Source organism: Neltuma alba, unplaced genomic scaffold (assembly GCF_004799145.2).
Source record: "Neltuma alba isolate B1F8T4 unplaced genomic scaffold, ASM479914v2 tig00010083_pilon, whole genome shotgun sequence".
In the NCBI taxonomy this organism is placed as follows: Eukaryota; Viridiplantae; Streptophyta; class Magnoliopsida; order Fabales; family Fabaceae; genus Neltuma; species Neltuma alba.
The window spans coordinates 617,659-641,758 of NW_021635041.1; the positions used below are offsets into that span (position 1 = coordinate 617,659).

Genomic DNA, 24,100 nt, shown 5'->3' on the forward strand with positions numbered 1-24,100 from the left:
AAGGTTATCCATCATCTATTTATCGATAATGTGTTTGACAATTAGTGCTTCAAAATTTATTTTTATAACATTTTGTTTATCGATAACCTGATCAATCTACAAGTGTTCGATCACTTGTTCGATCAGGAGGCGATTTCAGTTTAAACTTTAAATAGTCACGATATTTCTCAAAATTTATCATACATTTCATTCGAGCTTTTCTCAGCCTTCATGATTGTCTTAATTCTCTATTTAAAGAGATTCAAAATCAAAATTGACCTTGATCTTCTTTTTCTATGCATACCAGTATGATGTCACTATTTCCTTTTATCAATCACTTGATCAATAAATCATTGATCCATCACTTGATCGGCAACCTTACTTATCTGTTTCAAAAGCTCTTACTCTAAATAATCGATAACCTGATCAATCAACCAGTAATCGATCATCACTTCGATCAAGCACATTCAATTATTACTTAAGCACATTTAACAATTGATTGATTCTACTTATAAACTATGAATGTTCATTGTTCATTTGATCTTACTCTGCAAAGAAAAACTTATTGAATCAATGTATTTTTGTAGATTACGAAGAAAAACCCAACGGCTCTCCAACGGTTGTCCAAGTAGCCTGTAACCTACCTTGTTAGAAGCATTAATGACGAAAACCATTGCAACTGGGAAAACACGCAACCGGACTCTCAACGACTAGAAGCTCTTCCGTCTAACGGTTACTAAACTACCTCAACTATAAAAGGCGCGAAGAAGCATTAAATGAACAGATTGAATACGCGAGCTACCCTCTGTTGATCATTTACTATTGCATTCAATACTCTGTTCTTCCATACACGGAGCTTCAGTTATTATCATTTATTCACTCTGTAAGAGAGTTTACATTTTCATCATTAATCACGTCTTGTGTGATACTCAAGAGTATGGACTCTTGAGTGGGTTTGTAACCTTAAGGGAAGTAAGGGGGAGTGACTGAGAGTATCAATTACTGTACTAAGGTGCCAAGAGCCCGATCAATCTTAGAACATAGTGGAATACTCAGAGGTGTTCTGAGGATTGGACGTAGGTCAAGTGGTTGAGACCGAACCAGTTTAAATCCTGTATCTTCTTTCCTACGGTGAAATCTCTCTAACTTACACTCTCTATTTCCGTTAGTTCATTGTTTTAATTTCGCAAAATTTTTATAACTCACCTAATTCACCCCCTCTTGGGTGAGACTGCCACTAACAGAAGGGTAAGTATATTATTGTATTTGAGATACACAAGTTGTATGTATATGATTATAATTAACATGGTTCGTATTTTGCAATTATCATCAGATCCTAATTGTTTGTGTCCCTTTTGATAACAGAGTCTACTAGTTCGATTCCCTCTGTGGAAGTCCATCTGAAGAAACCAGAGATGTCATCGACATGTTAGTTTACATCTATATATTTATTACGTGTGAAGTTTATAAAAACACGCTCTAATATCATTAAATTTTATTGTTGATAGGGCTTTTCATAGTTTTAATGTTATGGCCAAGAAGCAAAATAGACAACCACCAACATGGATTCTCCCAAAAGTATGTTGTTTTGAGCTAAATATATACTTTTAAATCTTTTTTAATAATTAAAGTTAGTGTTTATAATCAAAGTCTAATATTCAATTTTATATTTCATTTTATTAGTACCGTTGTTAACAAGAGAGTGTTAAATGTGGATATTATGTCATCCTCTACATGAATGATATCATTGAGATAGGGGTGACTGAGAAATTAGACGAGATAAAAATAAGTTACATTGCATGTAATTTTTCAATTCTTTTCAATTTTTTAATTAAGTTGACTATGTTATTTTTTATTTACAGGTATTTCAAAATGCTGCGTCATATTAAATGGATGAAATCAACTTGATGAAGGATACTTTGTCAACAATATTGCTATAGAGTTTTGAAAATTCGAAATAGTTAGGCCATTCCTTAAGAAATTCATTGTTAGATTTTTTCTCTTATTAGTTTCCTCCCTATACATGTTCCTTATTTCTATTATGCAGACAGAATTCACTTAGCTTGTTACTATTCTTTAAATTATGCCTTTACTTGTTGTTAGTAGAAGTAGCAAGCTGCTTCTAAGGTATCATCTTGTAGTTATAGGATTGGTTTCTGTCCTGCCTAGACAGATTCCTTTGTAAGCTTTGTGCCTATGTTAAAAGAAATTTCAATGCTTGTTGCGCTGTTTGTATATATATTAACTAGCTAATTGATTATTTATTCATATGGTCATCTTGAAATAGTTTTGCATATTCTGTACTGCCTGGATTTATTTGGAACTGTAAACCACAAGGAGGTAAAAAGAAATTCACGCAGTATTATTTTTAAAAAAAATTAAGTTTTTAACAGTGGTTATTTAAATAACCGCCATTAAAAAAATTGACCACAACAGTTCTATTAAAAACCATCATGGAAATTTGAATTTCCATGATAGTTACGCAAAAAACCGCCGTGGAAAGTTGGTTTTATTAATAGCCACTATGGAAATTTGATTTTCCACGACGGTTTTTAACCGCCGTATTTTATTTACCTTTCTGTGTCGACTATATCCATTGCGCCTCCAAAACTACTATTAAAAACAATTTTTCTAACAGTAAATCTAACATATTGTAGTTTTATTGGGATGGGAAGAGCTCCACGTGTGGAAGCAACACATGTTACAAGCTGAGGCCTTAGCTTAACTATGACATGCTCTAGGTTTAAACCCGCTCTTTTAGTTAGCGTCTTCAACCTTTTTACCTGCTAAAGCCATAGACTAGGGTATTTAATTTCTAATAAAACTAATTTACACGTCTTTTTTTAAATAAAGCCAAAATATATTATCAAAAGGATAAAAGGAAACATTAAAAAAGCTCCAAAAATGGGCTTAGCCTAGAGTCCATTCAAGGACTCATTTATATATCAACCTCTCTGGTTTTTTCTTTTAATTAAAATTTGGGACTAGGTTGTTATGACCACTCTTTATAAGCAAACGTTAACAGAAATAATTACAAGATAGACTAGGGACTACAATACTCATATGAATTTATAATCAGTCTTACGATTGTAACACTAAAAGATGAAGAAGAACCAAAACCATTACAAATAAGATGAGAAGCTACAAATTCTATAAGAAGGGAATAAGAAGAGAAGAAACTCCATAGTCACAAGGACAACGGCCAGAGGGAAGAGAGGAGAACGACAGAGAGGAATCACCACCACAATAATCTTCAAGCCCTCCAAACCCCTTCTTGCCACATCTATATACTCCACTCCTCTCATCTAAGCCCATATCCATAAGCCCATTAACTTCATGCCCAATAGTCACTTCTTCTGGCCCATTCTTAGCTATCTCTAGATCCTAAACCATATTATTCTTAGGCCTATTCATTACATTACCTCCCCCATTAAAATGGACCTTGTCCTCAAGGTCCATATTCCTAAAAACAACATGAAAAATAACCAAGGCTGCACAGGTAGGCGGATCAAGGCCATTCCAACAAACCAATATGTGATAAATCCAAGAGATGTGAATTGGAAGGCAATAATGAAGAGCGCCTTGTATAATTCCAAAATTCACGGTAGCAATAATTGATAAAATGCATGGAATCCTATTTAGAAGCCTAACTCCAACCGTAGAAACACTTTTTACATGCAGAGAATCCAAACATGTGTTTTGGCAATAATCAACATAATCAACATCCTCAAAAGGCGAAGAAGTATAGAGTATCGCCATCTTTTCATCTTTAAAATTTATAGTAAGAATCTCTATATTGAGCATCGAGGCAACAAATGGATAACTAAATTCAAACCCAATCCTTACTTCCACTAACAACAGTTGAGTGGTCCTTCCCTTTATGTAAAACCAGGTTCCATATAGAATAACATCAATAACCTGAGATGTACAATAGTGGTCTAAAAATATAGGAGGTAGACAAATAACCTGGACAATTTCCAAAAACATAATCTCCCCAGTGCATCCTTCTTCATGCCGTGAGCAAATTATAGTATTTGAAAAAATAGTAAGAATGCTTTGATAGAGCCTGAATCTGAGTTCAAAAATGTTAAGGCTCAATAGAAAGTTAAATATTGATATTGGATCATTGTCCAAGTTAGATCTTGCAAAGATGGAGAACTCCTTCAAATCAAATTTAACTAGCATTGATACACAATGAAGACACGTGCAATGATTAGGAGAATAACACCATGTATTCCAGCAAGATAACTGGGAAGATATACCGCAGTTACTAGTCTTAATGCCCATCAATGAAGTTACTATCAACTTTATAAACTCTAATCTGCACCTCAGGAAATCCGTCAGGGGAAGATCCACTAATTCTTGAAGGATGCTTTTTAAAGATTTGTCAGGAGAAGAAGAAGCATTCCATAAAAGATGTCTACAACTCAACAGAAGTAGCCATCGGACCACATGTAATAGGCACATCATTGAGTTAATCCAAGAGAATCTACACGTGGCAGACGAGGGGAAAATACGGAGTATATCTCCATCATTCTTGAAACCAAAAGGCAAGCCATATTCTTCCCAAAGCTCGATAAAGTAATTTGTCAACAAGTAGCATATCATTGAATATAAATGGGCAAAGAAGGAGCGAATAATAACTTGCTGCTTATTTGGCACCTCCCAAATACCTGCCAGTAAAACACTTTTAATTTTATATTCGACAGAGAAATTTACGGCACTACCATGGTAGGGGTGCTCCATTATAAAAATGTTATGTAAACAGTAGCTAAATAGCACCCATTAAACACAAGCTTCAAGTTGATGATAAGCAATGGGTATAATCATCAAAACCATGTTCCAAACAGTAAAAGAAACTGCACATACACACCAGTAATCAATATCCCAATGACCCAGAGCGTTACACAGAGGCACTCTCAATATGGAGATATGAAATTTTTCATGAGTCATGTGTGATTGCAAGAAATTAACTGGTGCAGTTTCAGGGGCATCAAAGAAATTTGCAAATATGTTATATACTGCATCAATAAATTTCAAACACTCGTTGCTGGTAACATCTCCAAGATCAAAGGCTAAATTAGATAAGATAAGACCAATGCCGTAGAGTGCTGGTATAGTAAATAACTGATAAATCTCAGCAGCAAAATTCAAGCACCAATCTCTCTTGACATGCCAGGGATTAGACACCAATATAAGAGCCAAATAATCATAATCTCGTTGGGTGATGTGGCTTCCAAAATTCAATACATAACAGAGATGAGCATGGTCGAAAATCTCAAATGACAACAATTGTCCAACAAATAAATTCAGTTCATCTGTCAAACAGTGAGGTCTTAGCAAAGAGAAAGGGTAAAGGGAGGAGGCTCACCCGTAGAAGTTGACTTGTAGTCGATGGCACAGAATTTATGAAGCCATCAAGCAATACTTCCTCTACAATACATGGAGTACCTCGACAAGCACCTCAGAGGTTTCAGAATATTGGTCAATATAGTTCTTCAAAGCAGGACTATCAAATTGGGCAAATCTGAGTTAGGCAAGTATGTTGTGGGTTGCGTCGGTCCAATGCAAAAATAGAGCTGATGTCTGGACAAGCAGTGGAGATAGGGAAAAGGGGGAAAGGGCTTCGCATCCCCTTTTCATTACACCCACATCACCATCGCCCGAGTTCTTTGACGCAACGCTCTTGTTTTCATCAATAACAACTACCTCGACGGAAGTTGAAGTACTGATGCTTGGAGGAGATGAGTGTAGAATATCCCCAGCCAATTTTGGGCTTACATCTCCGATGGTCAGTGCCAAGAGACATTCACCTTCTAATCCAGATTGGCACATCATCATAGCGATTTTAGCCTCTATTCGGTCAAGTCAAGAAGATTCATATTGATTCTTTCCAACAAGTAAAGCCTCAATTCGGTCCAGACAAGAAGAATACGCCGACTCCATATGATCCAAATTTGTACTCATGTGAGACACCCATCATTCTATTGTAGCAGCCAACTGCTTGATCGAAGCTTCAAGTTCATCGAGTTCGGCTTCATCAAAATCGTCAGTCATGGCGGAAGGGGTTTCTCTCAATGAAAGCACCAAATGTTATGACCACTCTTTATAAGCAAACGTTAACAGAAATAATTACAAGATAGACCAGAGAATACAATACTCATATGAATTTATAATCAGTCTTACAATTGTAACACTAAAAGATGAAGAAGAACCAGAACCATTACATGTAAGATGAGAAGCTACAAATGCTATAAGAAGGGAATAAGAAGAGAAGAAACTCCATAGTCACAAGGACAACAGCCAGAGGGAAGAGAGGAGAACGGCGGAGAGGAATCACCACCACAATAATCTTTAAGCCCTCCAAACCCCTTCTTGCCACATCTATATACTCCACTCCTTTCATCTAAGCCCATATCCATAAGCCCATTAACTTCATGCCTAATATTCACTTCTTCTGGCCCATTCTTAGCTATCTCTAGGTCCCAAGCCACACTATTCTTAGGCCCATTCATTACATAGGTCAAATAATTTTTTGGAGCAGAGCCTAGGCTCAAATAATGAAAGATGGTGAACGTTGCCTGGACAAAGTTATAACCCGCAAAAAACTTGTGACTGTTGGTCGGCAATGTTCCTTTTCAAATTTCTCAAGTACTTATTTACATAATAATCAAAATTGTTTGGAAAAATCAGAATACTCTTAGATATACATTTTATCTTGTGATTAGTGTTGCAAACACTTGACTTTAAAAAAGTAAGATGCAGATAAATGGAAAATTACAAATTGATAATTAGATTATTCTTTCATTGTTAAAAGATTTACTAGAAAAACATGTCCTATTATTATTTAATTTTGTTGTATCAAAAAATAATATTGAATTTTGATGTTATATTTCATATTATTAAAAAATGTAAGTCATTGATCAGACAACTCACATGTTCTCTTCATGTGCAGGAAGTAAAATGCAACATTTGATTACATCACAGGTCACACTCGGATGAAATCCCAAATTTGAACTTGGGATTGGCATGTGTTGTATGCGTATGTATGTGCAGACTTACTGACCAAGAATGCTCACAAAGCATATACAACTTCCCTACATTTTAACTTGGTTCTTTAAATCTATGCAACTCTATATATAAGTTTAAGAGGCAAGATGAAAAAATACCCATCAACTTATACCAAAAGTGCACCTAACACTATACACTTTTTTCAAGTGCAAATATATCTAGGCAAGTTCAAAATCAGTGCAAAAATATCAACATCATTAAGAGGAGTTAACATCCATTAATTTGACCATCAGAGAGAAATGTTTTGACTGAAAATGCTGATATAGAAGTATATGTGGCCTTAATATGATGCCATAGTTGGCAATGGAGAAAGAAAAAAAATAAAAATAATCGAAGGAAATAAGTTGTCTTTTGACATGTTAATGCCAAAATTAGATAAAAGCTTGAGAGATGGAGTGGCTCATATTTTTATAATCCAAGAAAATAAGTTGTCTTTTTAACTTACTTTTCAATTGATTACGGATTTAATTTCGAGGTGTCTGGGATTGTGGCTAGGAATATGGTTAGAGAGGACAAGGGAGAGGTTGTTTTGTTGTTGATTTGAGCAAAGTTATGATGGGCCGGGTGAGTGATGAATGAGATGAAGTGTTTTTGAGTTGACTGTAATGATCTTGCTGACTTGGATGTCAATGCAGCTTAAATTAGCGAATGTTAGCTCCATTCGAAGGTGTTAATATCTTTGTGTCACATCCTGAATTTTGAATATAGAAGTATCAAAATTAATATTCAAAATTAGCCTAATACGGGTAGGAAATACTCCCTCTTTGGCAGAAATTTTAAAGGTTCTCTAGAGGAACAGAGGGATTCCTATGGACTAAATTGTAAAGGAAAAATTTGCTAGGACTAAGAAAAGAGAAAGTTAGAGACTCTGGTGAAGTCTCGAGGCCCAAGAATGAGAGATAGAAATGAATGTAGACTAAAGGTTATGTTAGAGGCCTCAAGGAGGTAAATTATGGGTTAAGCCAAACCAAGGACAAAATCATAGTTTTGCAAAGTTTCAGGTTGAACCAAGAATGAGAGATAGAGATGAATGCTTAAAGTACACATCCTAAGTTTTAAAACAAGTGGTAGATCACTCAAAATAGATGTGTGTGCTAAGAGTTATACTTGATCAAAATTGGGACAGAGAAACTAGAAGGTACAGTTTTTACCAAATGAACAGTAAACTTCAACAAATAAACTGTAAGAATTGGCATAGGTTAAGATTAGATTTATTTTTTTTCCTATAGAAAATTGAAAAAGCTTCAAATAAAATTTTGAACCACCTCAATAAGATTTTTCTATAATTAGTTATAATTTTTTAAAGTTGGACTGTAAATCTGGAATTTAACCAATGAAAAGTGACTCGAGAAACAAATGTTGAATTTTCAATTTTCGAGCTTGTTTTATGATCCACTTGAATCGTAACGCTTCCAAATGTGTACTCTGAGGGGTTAAAGGAAGGATGTGACACTTTGCACCCATTTTGAATTTATATTAGTATATTTGCACTTGAGAAGAATATATGGTGTTCGGCACACTTTTAGTATAAGTTTATGGGTCTTTTTATACCTTAGCCCTAAGTTTAATGCCCTTTTTTTTGGACAAAAAATTGGTAGGCTATGGTCAATTGTGTTCCTAAAACTAATAACTCTGGCTAATTAACTTGCCTAACATTCTCACAATTTAGAAGGGACATTACAAAAACAAAAACATGTAATTAGCGATGGAACTTTCATCTAATGATAGAATTTGTTCCGTTACTAATCCAAGTTTTTTAAAAAAATAAAAAATAAAAATACCGCGTGGCGCCTCCACCAACTATCTCATTATCGATGACTGTGCCAACCACCAGGACATGTCGCGTGCTACCTCACCTCCACTATCACATGTTGCTACTACATGATTTCTCCTCAAACATAACTTTTCCATGGCTCAAACTGGAGATTCATGTGCACACACATCTTTGCTAGTTGAGTTACAATAAACCTAAAATCTTTTAATGCAAAATTAAAAATATGTGTGTATACATAAAATAGTCTTTTACCCAAACAATTATATATATATCCATATATTTTATTAAGAACTAAAAAAAATGTGATAATTCTAATTTTAACTATTAATATCACAAAATAATTTTTAAATATTTGCAATACTATATGTTTTATAATGTTTAATTTCTTTTAAAAATTATTTTTAATATAATATTAATATCAAATGAAATTAATTTTGAATTTTGAATTGTAAATAATTTTTTATAAATATATTTTTAAATTTTATTTTTATTTTTAATTAACATTGATTCGACATATAATTTAATTATATATGTATTATGTTGTATTATACTATATTATCTATTTGTGCTTTATATATTCGATGAAAACAGTTTATAATTGGTTAAAAAAATCTAATTATCAAAAAATAATTATGATAATAAAATATAATAAATTATTTTATATAAAAAAATTAAATGATTTGAATATATTATAATAAATACACTTCTCCTACTAATGTGTGCATCATATATGATTTTTTTTCCTGAAAAACCTTTGTGTATACCGTTTATATTTGTGTTGAAAATAAAAATCAATCTATATCATGAATTATTAATTATATCATGATCAAATTTTACTGTTTCATCATTCAAATTCAAAATTCACTTAAAAAATTAGCTTAATCTATAATCATAAATTGAGGTATTCACATAAAGTTATTTATTAGTTTTGAATTTCTATAATATATTATGTCTTTCAATATTTTGTATATTTAATACAATTATTTCTTTACTATCAATTTATATAAAAAATTAATAATATTCTTATCATATTTGTTTACTTATTATTAATGACCAAGAGGAATTGATTTAATGAAACATAAAACAAATTTGATAAGAAATCGTTTTTCTATCTTAGTATGTATCTAATGATGATGACATCTATTAATACCAACTCCACAAATATATCAATGTATTTTACAATTAAAAGTACATTTAAATTATTATATTATTAATTATGTTATTATACAAATTGTTGCAAAATTATAATCTAAAATAATAAAATTTAAAATTAGCGATGGAATAAACTAAGCGGAAAAATTGTGACAAAAATTTTTGTGGTAAACAATTTATCGACAGAATTAGCAATAGAATTTTTTTTGGTAATTCTATCCCTAAAAATTTTATAATTAAAATTAGTGGTGGAATTACTAACAGAAATTTCTAAAAAAAAAAAAATTTATTGCTAAAATTTATTGACAAATTTTCTGATGGATTAGCAATAAAATTTAGCAACAAAATGAAACTCTGTGGCTAATTTGTCACTAACCAAAAAAAAATCCGTCATTAAATTTAGCAATCAAATTTTCATTGGTAATCCATCAAAAATTAGCCACAGAATAATTTTCCGTGGCTAATTCTGTCAACAATGCACTATTTTATTTATTTATTTATTTTTGTTGTGGGAATTACTGCATCTTTCATTACACTCCATATTTTTTTGTAGGAGTGCACAAAGACCAGACTCGATCGGGTTAAGCTCCAGTCTGAGGTCTAATCTAAAAAAAAAGCATCGAGTTAGACATTTTGGTCTACAGTTTGGTCCAATCTGGCTAGGCCTGGGACCAAAACAGGGTTGGACTTGGTCTACTGGGTAACCAGACTGGTCCAGGTTGTTGTTCCTTTTTTTTTTTAACTTCATTTCATATTTGCTTTGATGCTTTTTTTTCCTATAAAAAAATATTTTTACAGCATATTTTGCTACTTTGTTCCAAATGTTCTAAAGTATATTGAGCTTTTTCATTAAATAAATAGAGCTTTCTATTCTTTTTACTTGTCTAAAATTAAATAAACATAGCTATTCCGGGGAAAATGAGATTCTTACATGATCTACATATCACAAAATAAATAAGATCATATTTAATATTGACAAAATTCAGCAGAAAAAAAAAAAAAAAAAAACAAAAAAAATCAAATAACCCAATTTTAATACTAAACTTTCCTTTAAATCATCATCAGTCATTGAAACTACGGACTGAAAGAGAAAAATGTGATAAGGTCAGGAAGTTGACTGCTTGTTGAGTTGGGCTTAAATTTAATATACCCATTAAATGATTAATCACATATAGATGTTTAAAAACGAAAAAAAGTTACTTGGACCAGGTTAGACCACATAGTCTGATATATCAGTCCTTAACCTAGTCTAACCTGGTATTTTAGTCTTTAACCTAGTCTAACCTGGTATTTTAGTCTGACCCAATTGGTCCTGTCTCCTCATCGAGCTACTTTTTTAAGACCAAGTCAAATCGGGTTTGTACGGATCAGACAGGGTTGAGCAGGTTCAGATTTTTTTGTGCAGCCCTATTAACTTTTCGTGGGGGATAGATGGTGATGAAAGGAAGTTCCCTCTGTTTGCCTTACCGATTTAATTAAAAAAGGAAGAAAGAAAAATAGATGCTAGTGAGCCTGAGCCGAAGATACCGAAATGGAATATTCTGTGTGCAAAGGGATATCATTTGATGGGAACCTTCCAAAAAAGGGGCTTGTGGACGAAACTTACCAACAATAATTACGCTGCGTGAGATTGTTGCAGCAATAGTAGTGTGTTTGAAACCATACAAAACTTTTTACTACTTTATATTAATTAATACAGGAGTTACGAGTTCAAACATTTCTCATATACTCATCCGATATTTAATATAATACTTAATTAATTAATTTGCGTGTATTAAGAATGTTAATTAAATTAGTTAACATGATTTTTTTTAAAATACTCTAATCATCTTCCTTAATTCCTTCCTTCCATCTTCTATTTAATTATTGTTGAGGGAATATTAATAGAGTTAACTTAGAAAAACAAATTGATAAACATGTAAAATAGGTTTTAGATATATGACTAATACTAACTCTAAAATTAGATCCTATATTAAGAATAGGATGAGTAAAAATTATTCACAAAAAACATTTACCGGGACTTTTGCAAGAAGTGGCCTCCATTAGTAATACAAACCACAAGTTTCTTCCTACTTCAACACACGTAGGATTTTAGTATAAATATTCCCTTTTTCCCCAAAATATATAATGCATACTGTAGTTTTTTTTTAGACTCTGTCACTTTTAATAATATGTTGTTCATAATTCCATGATATTTTGAAAAAAATTTTAAATATACTGTTATTTAATAAGTTTTCTCCCGTATTTTGATAAAAGACCCTTTCAAAAGGAAAATAATTTTGTTAAGTTCTTCAATCACATATAAACATGTGTCTTGTTATTAAATACTAATATTTTAAAAAAATACTGATGATTATATGTTATTGAAGAACTTGACATAATGAATAAAAATAATTTGATGTAAATATCATCTTTAAAGGAGTACTTGTTTCCTTCTATTCATAAGATAAAAAGAAAACATTTTTTTATTTCTATTTACAAGTTACTTCATTAAGTTTTTAACATAAATGTACTATTTTAGTTTTCATTTCTTATTATGTATTAGATAAGAATAAAATTGAAAATCTGTTAAATTTTATGGCAGAATTATTAAGGTTTGAAGTTTTTTTGAAGTCATAAAATATGTTAAAAGATTTTATTTATAGGACCAAATAAGCACTCCCTCCATCACTTATTATAATATCTAAATAACCGAATTGTGTGATTTAAAAAATTGTTACAATTAGTTAGAAATATTAAATACGTAGAAAATGTACTTTTTGTTCCAAATATATCATTGTTTGTAAGTGGATGGGTAAAATTGAAAAAAACAAAAGATAAGAGAGAATATAGGAGAAAAATATATTTAAAAAAAAGAGTATATTAAGTAAGGGTACAATAGATAAAAATGCAATTAAAATTTAGACAAACTCAAAAAAAATCATATAAGAAGGGCCAAAACAATTCAAAAATTTGTATTCCTTCTGTCCTAAATATAAGACTTACTTCGTTATGTAAAATGGGTCTTTCAAATCAGAGGTGTATATTATAACAAGAGACAAAAGAAAAAAAAAGTACGCAATATGTCTATTGCTAGGTGCTCGCACTCGGTCCGATTAATTCGAAGACACCTAATTGGTGCAGTAATACCCTAGATTGAAGGAATAATTTGATGACTGATGAGAAGAAGCAGGACAGTCAAAGCATTGCCATGTGTGAGAATAGTGGAAACAGACAAAGGAACGCAAACGGTGGATATAATTGTTAGAAATACAATAAATATGTAAAATTTTCACTACTCTAGTTTCTATTATAAGTTACTTCCTCTGTTTTTATTTATAAGAAACATTTGACCAAATTACATAGATTAAAAAGTTAGTTAAAATTGATTAAAAGTAATAAATATGTAAAAATTATAAGTTTTTTTCCTCAAAAATATATTTCTTTATGAAGGTGAGAGAGTATAAGAAAGATAATAAAAAAATTATTAAACTAAAAAAATGATATTTTGAGAAATGAGATAATAAATATAATGAGTATTAAAATACGTAATTAAGGGGACAAAATAGGAAACTAATAACCAAGACAATGTAAGACATATTTTAGATATTTCTTATAAACAAGGACAACATAGAGATAATAATTATTTCTTATAAAAAGAGACTGAAAGAGTACTTGGAACTTTTTCTTTAAGAATGATATTTAAGTTACTAAATATGTCACAATTTGATAAAGTTTTTTTTTATAATTTATCCTTATTAAAAAAAATTTCTCTCTTTCTTTTTCTATATCTAGAAATCATTCTTACTTTTCTCTCTTCTTTCCCTTTCCCATAAAAATTCAACAAAAGTAAAATTGAAAAATGGTCATTAATAATCCTCTGTGTAACTTTTTATTAGAATCTGTTATAAAATAAGGAAAAAAAAATAAGAAAACTAGAGAACAGAAAGAAAAATAAGAGATAAAAAAGATAATGATCTTTTTCTCATTTATTTTTTTTATGATACAAATGTCTTATGCATGGGCTCTATGTATAGGTTTCCAACCATTGAAGCCCTATATTAGGATTACAAAGGAATAAAGAATATCATAATAACATTAACAATGAGAAACTTCTCCCAGGTTATTCATTAGAGAGGTTATATAGTTTAAAACACTTGAAAGCGAGAAATTCTATAAAAATTCTAAGGGTTAGGAATCATAGGCATCCACTCATATAATATGCAAAATAGAATCAAACTTTTCTTCGACATGCAAGTGACTTATAATAAAAGTCGGAATAGTACTCATTGAAACTTCCACAAATAAAAATAGAAAACCATATATATCTAAATATTTTTAGGGAAAACCTCATTAAAGCCCTTAGAAGCAACATGATTGCATGGACCCAATGGAATGTGAAACTTCAATGTAGGTATGTGGTTTAATTACTCAAATGCCCTTTATTTATTAAAAGAAAAATGGGTTAATGTGAAAATTTGTCATGAAAGTTTTTAAGGAGTGCTGGGCACCCAGAGGTTTTTTTAAATGCAAGTTTGTCCTAAAAGTTTAAAATCATATCAATATTGCATGTTACTGTTAAAACTATTAATGATCAACATTTCTATTTTAACAGTCAATATTAGTTTTTTTAACCATAAGCGGATACTATTGCTACAATTTTCGGGACAAACTTGCACCAAATAAATTTCTTGATGTCCAAGGCTTCTTCTCAGTAAAAATTTTTGAGACAAATTTATGCCTTGACCTTAGAGGAAAAAAAAAAAAACCACCATAGTAACTGGCCGTGTTGGTAACAATTGGACATGCTAATTGACTTTTGTCTTGTACCTAAAAGTTTATGTGGTTTGATAACTCGTCAAAATCTGAATTACAATTTATCAACGTTTGAAGAATAACTTGTCAAAATTCAAAGTATTATATGTCAATATTTACGGAAAATCGTTAATATGAAAAAAACCACTTGAAAAATCTTGTTAAAATCCAAACCATAACTTGTTAATATTTTTAGAATAAGATGTCATAGTTATAAATTGTCAACTTTTCTAGATGGAGAATGGTTAGTATTTTGGCAAGATTCATCGAGTGGTTTTTTAATATTAACAACTTCATTCTTAAATATTGACAAGTTATAGTTCGAATTTTGACAAGACGTCCTTTGAAAGGGAAAACGAGAGTAGCTCGCTAATTATAAAATATAGTCAAATCATAAATTTCTACCACAAGTTTGGAACATACATGTATAAGGAGCTCTCAATCGATCATAAATTCAACGCAAAGTTGGCTTGGCTTCGGTCGTGATTCTCATGTGTGAGTAATATTTGTGTGGCCATATTCTGATCGGTAAGTGATGCGATACAGCAAGCTAACTCCTCAACTTCCAATGATCCATTGCAAATCCCAACTGGACCAATCACAAGAGCAAGAGCTAAAAGAATTAAGGAAGCTTTGAGTGGGCTAGTGCAAGACACCTTGACAAAGCAAATGGCATTTATTGGAGTATCAAATCTGGATAAAAATGCTGAGGATGTCACTAATGTCATTTGGGCTGAAAATGGAGCTACTGATCATATCTTGGGCTTGGAGACTTCAATTTAAGGAGCTTGGATCAAGTACAACACATGAGAAGACTCATTTGGGCCTAATTAATCATATTTTGGGCTTGATATGCTGATTATATTTCATTAAATGCATTTGTGCTAAAATTCATAATTAGTTGGCAGATTTGACTTTTGAATTTCCAAGTTACCTAAATCAAGTCCTTATGAATTTATTATGTTTTGATTTTCTAGATTGCATTTAATGCTTTTTAGGTCAGATCTTGAATGTATCCTCTATAAGATATTGTAACCCTCATTTTGGGAGGGGATTTGGAATTTTGAATGAAAACTTGCATTTTGCAATTTCTGATTGAGAGGAGTTCTCTCTAGGGTTCTTCATTGAACTAACAGACTTATCAAGGCTTGATCAATCTTGTGGCGTCTTTCAACACTTCGGGTCCTTGTTCTTCCGTGTTCAAGGGTTCAAGTAGATCACCAGACCTTTGTTTACGTTCTTGGGGTGCGTATATTCAGATCGGTTGTGGGTTCGTGGGATTTTTCCCTTGTGGGTTCTCACCATCTTGGTATCAGAGCTTTGGATCTAAACTCAGGTCATATTTTTCTGTTAGTTTACCTTCATTTTCGTTCTTCATTTGGTGCCTTTTCTTGTGTCTGTTCGTCTTCTGCGTTTCTGTTCATCACCGAAATTGTCATCCTTGTCCATTCACTTTTCCGTTGAGTTTTGTGAAGTTTAATAGGTCATTTTCATAGTTCGGAATCCCTTCTTTCGTCTCGTTTTGGTTTCATCTAAATCCGACTTTTGTAGGGCAAGTTATACCCATTTGAAAAGGACGCGTTTTCTGGAATTTCTGGGTTCAGATTGCTTGTTCTGTTTTGTTTATGGTATTTTTGTGATTTTCCTTGCATTATTCAGTGAAAAAAAAAAAGAAAGGAAAAGGGAAAAGACAAGAAAAAAAAAAGGAAAAAAAAAAGGTACCCAAAAAGAAAGGGACAGAAAAAAAAAACGAAAAGAAATTATAGTGCTGGCAGTGTTTTGAGCAAATCATCTTCATATCCAAATTCTATTTTGGCTTTTGCAATACTTGTGTCAATTGAGTTTCTGACTTTTCTTGAAGGTCCATATTCAATACTCTTAATTTCTCAAAGTTCCAAGTGTTGGCTGATTCTGCATATTGTGATTGCTTTGTTTAAATTGTTTAGTTCTTTAAAGAGCCTCAAGAGGGATTTCAGAGTGGAAAAAGGCAAGAGTGATATACCTCAATTTAAAAGCCAAGTTTGAGTGAAACACGAGTGTTGAGTGTCATTCTTGAGGGAAACACGTGAGGAAATTTGTGAGGAACTTTACTTCACTAACATAATTAATTTTCCTTGAAGTCACAATGTCTAATGCAGATGGGACATCTGGTGGTAGTGGAAATCCAATGAATATTGAAGACACCCTTAGGGCAATGCAGCAACATTTTCAACGGATGAATGTGGTTTATGGAGAGATAAGGGATAGAATGGATAGACAAGATGAAAGGATTGTAAATCTGCAAAGAGCCCAACCTAAACCTAGAAGGCATGGAAGGCAAAGGGAGGTTTCTATGGATGACTTTGAATCTGAAAATAACAAAGTTGGTGGTAGTGAGGATGAAGTCAATTCTGAATCTGAAGTTGAACTGATAAGGAATAGGCATAGAGGGGATAGGTATGGGAGAAGATATGGGAGAAATAACCCAAGGGAGAGAGATAGAGTAGATGGGAACCTTGGGAGCATCAAAATGAAGATACCATCATTCCAAGGTAGAAATGATCCTGAAGCCTACTTAGAGTGGGAAAAGAAAATAGAAATGATCTTTGAGTGTCATAATTATTCTGAAGCTAAAAAGGTGAAGTTGGCAGCAATAGAATTCACTGATTATGCCATTGTTTGGTGGGATAAATTGGGTATTAATAGGAGGAATAATGGAGAGAGGCCTGTAACAACTTGGAGCGAAATGAAAGCTCTAATGAAGAAGAGATTTGTTCCCAACCATTATTTTAGAGAGCTTTATCAAAAGTTGCAGACCCTTACACAAGGTCCTAGGAGTGTAGAGGAGTACAATAAGGAGATGGAATTGGCCATGATAAGAGCTAATGTGCAAGAAGATAGAGAAGCAACAATGGCCCGATTTCTAAGTGGGTTGAACAAAGATATAGCTGATATAGTTGAATTGCATCATTATGTAGAACTAGAAGACATGGTGCATATGGCTATTAAGGTGGAAAAGCAACTCAAGCGAAAAGGTGCTTCAAAATTTCATTCTGGATCAACTTCTTCTTTCAAACAGAATTGGAAGAAAGGAGAAAAAGCTATCCAAAAGGAGACCACTAGAGGCAAAGAAGAAGCTTCATCAAAGAGCAAAGGTAAATCTGATTCCCAAACTTCTAGAAATAGGGATATAAAATGTTTCAAGTGTTTGGGTACAGGTCATATTGCTTCTCAATGCCCCAACAAGAGAGTTATGATTCTGAAAAATAATGAAGTTGTGACTGAAAGTGAGAGTGAAAGTGATGACTCCATGCCCCTACTTGAAGATGCTAGTGATGATGGGATTGAGTATGCTGTGGAAGGAGAATGCCTTGTGGTTAGAAGAGCCTTGAATTGTCAAGTGAAGGAAGATGAGTTGAATGAGCAAAGGGAAAATATTTTCCATACTCGCTGCCTCATTAATAACAAGTATGTAGTTTGATAATTGATGGTGGGAGTGTTACAAATGTTGCAAGCACTACAATGGTTGAGAAATTACATTTGCCCACTGTTAGACACCCTAGACCATACAAGCTGCAATGGCTGAATGAATGTGGGGAGATTAAAGTTGATAAGCAAGTTCTTGTTTCTTTTTCAATTGGGAAGTATTGTGATGAAGTATTATGTGATGTTGTTCCTATGCATGCTGGACATATACTTTTGGGAAGACCTTGGGAATTTGATAGAAAGGTAAAGAAAGATGGGCTTACAAATAGATATTCTTTTGTAATGAACAACAGACCCATTACTCTTGTACCATTGACCCCAAAGCAAGTGTATGAGGATCAACTTAAGATGAAAAGAGAGAGAGAGAAAAAAGAGAGTGATATGAAAAAAGTGAGAGAGACATCAAAAAGAAATGGGAGTGAAAAGGAGAGAAAAGATGAGAGTTCAAAAAAAGAATTTCAGAAAAAAAATGAAGAGAGAAAAGAGAAAAAGAAATTGAGTTTTTATGCAAAAGAAAGTGAAGTGAGGAATGCCTTTTTGGCTGAACAACATTTGCTTCTCCTTGTTTACAAGGAATCCTTTTTGGATACTAATGACATTAACTCTTCCTTTCCAAGTGTTGTTAGTTCTTTATTGCAGGAATATGTTGATGTGTTCCCAGAGGAGATTCCACCTGGATTACCACCCATTAGAGGAATTGAGCATCAAATTGATTTCATTCCAGGAGCAACAATTCCTAATAGGCCAGCCTATAGAAGCAATCCAGAAGAGACAAAGGAACTTCAAAGGCAAGTGGAAGAGCTCATGGCAAGGGGATATGTTAGAGAAAGCTTGAGTCCTTGTGCTGTTCCGGTACTTTTGGTCCCAAAGAAAGATGGAACTTGGAGGATGTGCATTGATTGCAGAGCTGTGAATAACATCACTATAAAGTATCGCCATCCCATTCCTAGATTAGATGATATGCTTGATGAATTGCATGGTTCTATTGTCTTTTCTAAGATTGATTTGAAATCTGGATACCATCAAATTAGAATGAGGGAAGGGGATGAATGGAAAATGCTTTCAAAACAAAACATGGTTTGTATGAATGGTTAGTTATGCCATTTGGGTTAACTAATGCACCTAGTACTTTCATGAGATTAATGAATCATGTTTTGCGTGCTTTCATTGGGAAATTTGTTGTGGTTTATTTTGATGACATTCTGATTTACAGCAAGAATCTTGATGAGCATTTGAATCATTTGCATTGTGTGCTTGATGTTTTGAGAAAGGAAAAATTGTTTGCAAATATGAAGAAGTGTGATTTTTGTATGGATAAAATTGTGTTTTCTTGGCTTTGTGGTGAGTGCTAAAGGAATAGAAGTTGATGAAGAAAAGATAAGAGCTATTAAAGAATGGCCAACACCTAAAAGCATAACTGAGGTGAGAAGCTTTCATGGTTTGGCTAGTTTTTATAGGCGCTTTGTCAAAGATTTTAGCACACTTGCTGCACCACTCACTGAAGTTATTAAAAGTCTGTTGGTTTTAAATGGGATAAAGAACAAGATGTTGCATTCATTAGGCTTAAGGATAAATTGTGTTCTGCACCTGTATTAGTATTGCCTAACTTTAACAAAACTTTTGAGATTGAATGTGATGCATCTGGAGTTGGAATAGGAGCTGTTTTGATGCAGGAAGGAAAGCCAATTGCTTATTTTAGTGAAAAGTTGAATGGAGCAGCCTTGAAGTATCCAACATATGACAAGGAGCTCTATGCACTTAAAAGAGCATTAGAGAATTGGCAACACTACCTTTGGCCTAAACAATTTGTAATTCATACTGATCATCAATCTTTGAAGCACATTAAGGGTCAAGGTAAGCTGAACAAGAGACATGCAAGGTGGCTGGAATTTATTGAGACATTTCCGTATGTCATCAGATACAAGAAAGGTAAAGAAAATGTGGTGGCTGATGCATTGTCAAGAAGGTGATGATTCGAGGTCGAATCCTTTTGAGGAGAGGGGGAATGATGCGATACAGCAAGCTAACTCCTCAACTTCCAATGATCCATTGCAAATCCCAACTGGACCAATCACAAGAGCAAGAGCTAAAAGAATTAAGGAAGCTTTGAGTGGGCTAGTGCAAGACACCTTGACAAAGCAAATGGCATTTATTGGAGTATCAAATCTGGATAAAAATGCTGAGGATGTCACTAATGTCATTTGGGCTGAAAATGGAGCTACTGATCATATCTTGGGCTTGGAGACTTCAATTTAAGGAGCTTGGATCAAGTACAACACATGAGAAGACTCATTTGGGCCTAATTAATCATATTTTGGGCTTGATATGCTGATTATATTTCATTAAATGCATTTGTGCGAAAATTCATAATTAGTTGGCAGATTTGACTTTTGAATTTCCAAGTTACCTAAATCAAGTCCTTATGAATTTATTATGTTTTGATTTTCTAGATTGCATTTAATGCTTTTTAGGTCAGATCTTGAATGTATCCTCTATAAGATATTGTAACCCTCATTTTGGGAGGGGATTTGGAATTTTGAATGAAAACTTGCATTTTGCAATTTCTGATTGAGAGGAGTTCTCTCTAGGGTTCTTCATTGAACTAACAGACTTATCAAGGCTTGATCAATCTTGTGGCGTCTTTCAACACTTCGGGTCCTTGTTCTTCCGTGTTCAAGGGTTCAAGTAGATCACCAGACCTTTGTTTACGTTCTTGGGGTGCGTATATTCAGATCGGTTGTGGGTTCGTGGGATTTTTCCCTTGTGGGTTCTCACCAGTAAGCAAAATTAGGTTGACTTTATTTTGGTCTTATGGTCTTTTGTGCCTTCAATAACACGAAGTGGCAAAATTTATAGGTAGTTTTGTCAAGTTTACTGGTGAAGACAAATTAATTCTAGCTATTATATTATTTGCCAGTAAAAAATGTCTTAAACATCATATCAAGACTTCCACAGTCATAGGCACGGAATGTATTTCTATAGTTCCCCTTCTATTGGACATCTTTATATCATCATGGATCAGAATTACCAAAGTCATGATTGAATATAAATAAATCAAAGCACAAACAACAAATATAACCTATTAATATACCATCCACATGTGTAACTAGACCAATGGACTCTAATGCTTTTTATAAAGTTCCTACCCCCCCCCCCAAATTATTAGTTTTTACACAAAATAAGACACATTATCATCTTTTCTAGTGGTAAAACAAGGTGCAATTATATATTTTTTATTATTAAGAAAAACTGAAAAATGTGCAATTTTAATTCATTTTCTTTAAAATATTATTTAAGAAAATATTGCTACACCGTTTCATGACTGTGAAATATTAAAATGTCTTTCATTTTAGAGACAATGTGCTTAAATATCCTAAAAGTATACATGAAAAAAACACTCAGCACCTGAATTTTTTTTTTTTTTACTTTTATACGCCTTGAAAGTTTTATTTTGTCGCATTTCTGTCTTGAATCATTATTCACTGTTAAGTTTGACCGTTAAAGACACCATTCAAACTACATAATTTAATGATCAATTTTCAAACAATGGCCAAGGTATTTTTGCTACGAAAGTAATTTTTTAAGACATATAAGAACTAAGAAAAACTTTCAGATATTGGGTGATCATTCGTTAATATTTTTGGAGTATTTAAGCACTATATCCCTTATTTTATATAAAAGTTCATAATAAAAAATTTAAAAAAGATTAAAATTGATAGATTGAGCTATTACAAACAACGTCAAAAGAGGGGTGTGAGAAGCCTCCGACGGCCAAACCCCATATATAACCTTGCTAGTTGGAAGTTGGGCTAGCTTAGGTCTTTTTGGTCAAAGTGCTAGCTTAGGCCATATCCACAGAGTTGGGATCAATAAATCCTACTGCCTCCAAGACTCTCTGAACTAATTTTGAAATATTAAAAAAATTATTAAATTATCAATTCTAAATATAAGATTTATTTTGTAGTGTAACTTACACTACAAAATAGATCTTATTTTTTCGAATCAAAGGAGTATATGTTACATAATTTCTCTAAAATACTTTTGTATATCATTATATTATATATAAATTTATAAGTAAGACAAATTAGTTTGAAGAAAAATAATAAATATATAAATATTTTAAAATAATTTGATAAATTATTAATTTTTTTAAAATTAGTTAAGTGGGTCTTATATTCAAAATCTGATCTAATAGTTAGCAACTTCATTAAAAACCATTACTACGGCTCTGTTTCACTTCGGTCCCATCCCAAGTAGAATTAGGCAGAGTTGAATGACTTTAAACTAGACGGTTTTGATTAAAAAAAAAACAAAGAAAAGAAAGAAAAATACAGTGTTTATTGAAGCCCATATTGTCGGGGATGATTGATTTATTAGCGTTGTTACCATCGAAGCCTAAGCAAAACGCAAGCGTATTGCTGGAACCCAGATTTCAAACTGCCAACACAGTGTCACCGCTCAATCAGTTCCTCCCCGATTTCCCCACGCTTTCACCTTTTCTTTTCTGTTTTTTTCTTTTTTTCTTCTCTTTTTTTTTTTTTTTAACATTCTATGCCCCTCATGCATTCCATTTATATACACCATTTATTCTCATCATTTGTACGTCTTCACCCCTTTTAAGGTTAATGATTCTTCTCTCTATTCTCTGATCTTACCAGAATCTAAACAAAGATTATCTTCCAGTTTCCACACGAGCATAATAATGGCCTAATCTTCATGTTCCAAGAGGCATTCTGTGTACCGTGGAATCCGGTGCCGAGGAGAAAAATGGGTGTCGGAGATCCGGGAGCCCCGTAAGCCATCGCGTATATGGCTGGGGACATTTCCGACACCGGAGATGGTGGCGGCTGCTTATGACTTGGCAGCGCTGGCTCTGAAGGGCAGCGATGTGGTTCTCAACTTGCCTGCGTTGGCCGGACGGTATCCAGTGCCGCTTTCCACTTCTGCTCCTCATATCCGTAGCGCCGCCGCGGCCGCAGCCTTATTAGCGAACGCTGAAGCCATTTCCAGCGTCACACACAAACACATTAATGCGTTTTCTTGATCGGTTGATGAATCTTACAATAATAATGACAGTACCATTTCAATCTTGTCGACCTGGTCTGGAACAGATCATCATCAATTTGTGGGCGAGGATGCCATTTTCGGCATGCCTAGTTTGCTCCAAGACATGGCCGAAGGAATGCTGCTGTCCCCTCCCAGAATTACGCCTCCACCCTCAGACAACTTTCCTGCAGATTGTTTGTGGAACTACTTTTAAACTTCAACAAAAAGATGCTTTTAAGGGGACAAAAACAGAGAAAAGGAGCAAATTCACACATTCCATATGAAGACAGATACTTGAACTATATGTGCGCGCGCGCGCGCGCTTTGTACCCTGTTTCACTGTGTAAGCTTTCTTCTCCAGGGAGGTTCGGGTCAGACAGTGTAGGACTTCATTGTGTACTGTAAGTGAATTTAGATAGAAGTTGTGATTGCTAAAAATAGTGATATGTTATGCTATTTGTAGCCGAATCAAAAGCTATCTGAGAATATTATTTGTCCTTGCTTGGCTTTAATTTATTTACTTATAATTATGCATATAAACTACATGTGCATGTGAATTCCTTTGAGAATTTTAATAGCAAAGGCAGAAAAGGAGCAAACAGGTTGGGGGAGACGAAACACACACATACAGACACAGAGGCACATCAATTAGTGTCCGTACTAAAAATGGACAATCATGTCCGTGCATGGGCTCAACACAGTTATGGATTAGATTGAGTGAGATCTTTCATCCATGATATTATAAATTCAAACTACTTTGCTTCAAGAGTTTCTCTCTGCATGTATATATACGTGTGTGTGTGTGTGGCTTATGACTCC

At 33.2% G+C, this 24,100-nt stretch overlaps 1 pseudogene; it reads left to right on the forward strand.

Moving 5' to 3' along the window:
* Positions 1-22,937: 22,937 nt before the first annotated feature.
* Positions 22,938-23,715, forward strand: LOC114754118 (ethylene-responsive transcription factor ERF026-like; annotated as a pseudogene).
* The last annotated feature ends 385 nt before the right edge of the window (positions 23,716-24,100 follow it).